This window comes from Meriones unguiculatus, chromosome 2 (assembly GCF_030254825.1).
Source record: "Meriones unguiculatus strain TT.TT164.6M chromosome 2, Bangor_MerUng_6.1, whole genome shotgun sequence".
In the NCBI taxonomy this organism is placed as follows: domain Eukaryota; kingdom Metazoa; phylum Chordata; class Mammalia; order Rodentia; family Muridae; genus Meriones; species Meriones unguiculatus.
Genome location: NC_083350.1, coordinates 39,883,287 through 39,885,641, shown reverse-complemented (window position 1 = coordinate 39,885,641; position 2,355 = coordinate 39,883,287). Strand labels below are relative to the sequence as shown.

The following is a 2,355-nucleotide window of genomic DNA, read 5'->3' as shown; positions in this document are numbered from 1 at the left end:
CTCTCCTTCCATCTGACCATACTCTCTCAGGTCTCATCAAGACTGGCTTCTTTGTCTTTCTCTGTGGACTGGTAAGGCTACTTTCTGTTCAGGTGGAGGTGATCTAAGAGCCAGCCCATGAGTTCATGTCAGAGATGGTCCCTGGTCCTATTATTGGGGAACCCTCTTGGATACTGCCTTGGGCTACCTCTGTGTAGGGGTTCTAAGTTATCTCCATACATGGTCTTCGTTTGGAGTATCCGTTTCAGAAAAGACCCCTGGGCCCAGATTTTTTTGGTTCTGTTACTCCTCCTATGGAGCTCCTGTTCCCTCCAGGTCTTTCTATCTCCTTCTTCTTTCATAAGATTTCCTAAAAAACTTAAAAAAAAAAATCTGCAAACCTCTCATTTGTTAGTAACGGGAGACGGAGGGAATATATATGTATTTTCTAAATTAAAGTGATACATTGTTACAGACTTCTTAGAAAGGAAGTTTTTTCACATAGTGGTTGAAAAGTTCCTGGGGAAGTGTTGAATCAAACCATGCATTTGAACCCAGGCATGGTGGTGACTTCGCTCAGGCCAGCTTCACACAGTGAGACAATTCCTAGAACAGGTGAAAACCAGGTCAGCTGGGAGGGAAGAACTGGGTGCAGATGTCTTCCTCCATGGCCACTGACTCAGGCGCCTTCTTCCTGAGGTCCTTCTCAAAGATCTCACACGCAGTAAGTTCCAGAAGTGGGCGTGACGCTGACCTCAGGGACAGACAACACCTGACTGATGACACTGGAAGCTCTGGACACCTCAGGGTGGTAGCTGCTGGAGGGCAGTTCCCACAAGCAGCTCTCCAAGGCATGGCTCCTGGCAGGGTCTTTCTCCATTGGACCATGTGGATCAGCATCTCGTTCAGAGCCCTGTGGGCGGTGCGTTGTACCCAGGCAGGCAGGGTGTGTGTACGCAGCAGGCTGCAGATGAAGGGCAGGACCATAATCAGGGCCTCAGGAGGTGCTGTGAGAGCCAGTGGGCAAAGGCAGCCAACAGGTAAGCGGGACTCTGGGAGAAGGAAAGGAAGAGGTCAACCAAGTGAAAGAAACAGGCTCGATCCTTGGCATGAAAGATGAACAGATCCAGGAGGCCATGGGAGCTTTTGGTAGAAGTCAGAATATTCCAGATTATGCTTATGGGTTAGGATGAAAGTCCATTCAAGGCCAGGAGGCTGATGGCACCACCCACACCACAAGTACTTGTGAGGAAGTCAGTCATGAGAGTGGGTTGAGCCAGGTGGAGCAGGATGGAGTCATGCATAGCCACCGGTATGTAGAGGCTTAGGGGCAGCGTGTGCTTGAGGAAACCAAGCCACATCTGGAAAGCTTTTCTGTGCTCCTTCAAGTCAATGACCTTCCACATGTCTGATGTCTGTCCATGCTTCACATGGAAACCTGGAGCCCGCTGAGGCCGAGCGCTACTCTATGCTGCCACTAGCTGCTCCTGGGTAGTCTACACCTCACTGGAGAGGTATCTAAGTAATAAGTCTGGAGTAGCATTATGATTAGAGGTAGTAGACCTGGGGACTTAGTACGTATTTGGCTTGGGGGAATGTTTGATTTTCTGTCGTTGGCCTTCATGTGGAAGTTGGAAGTTGAGAAGAGCCACAAGACAGAGATTCCGACAAGTTCTTCTTCAAATCCCGTTTTGAAGAGTAGGTGGTTGGCATTCTAGGCTATTGGCTGAAGATGCTGTGGGTCAGCAATCTAATGTCATATATGTCCTGGTCATTATTTGTCTGTATACTTAATCTCCCCGTGTAAATGAACTGAATTATTATTTCTTAATTCAAAAGGAGGCATGAAGTTCTGTGAATTGATCAGGTAAATTTAATGCAGCCTTATCAGCATGTATGTATTGCTATTTTTTTTTTAAGGCAAACTATAATTTTTATTTATTTATTTATTTTTTTTATCAGTTACATTTTATTAACTCTGTATCCCTATCTTTTACTCACTTCATCCTCTGTCGTCATGTTAGACTTTGCCAACTTTTTACAAATTTCGAGTTTCTATCATAGGAACAGAACTACAAAATGGCTGGCAGAAGTTTGTGGGGATTTTTTGTTGTTAATTTTTAAATTTTATTTATTTATTTTTCAACTTCTTTAATTTCTGAGATTATACTTTAATTACAGTATTTCTCCCTTACCTTTTCACCCTCCAAAACCCTCCCAACAACACTGAAAAATCTGTATATTTATTTCACATTTAAGAGCAACAAAGATAGCCCTTACCACTATCTCCTACATGAACTCAATGACTGGTTCTTTGATTTCCCCCACACCCCCCTGCCCCAAGGGAGGAACAGCCTTGCTAGGTCACAGAGGAGG

The 2,355-nt window shown here is 45.0% G+C and overlaps 1 pseudogene; it reads right to left on the bottom strand.

Moving 5' to 3' along the window:
• Positions 1–606: 606 nt before the first annotated feature.
• On the bottom strand, positions 607–1,998 carry LOC132652499 (nucleolar complex protein 4 homolog; annotated as a pseudogene).
• Positions 1,999–2,355: the final 357 nt, after the last annotated feature.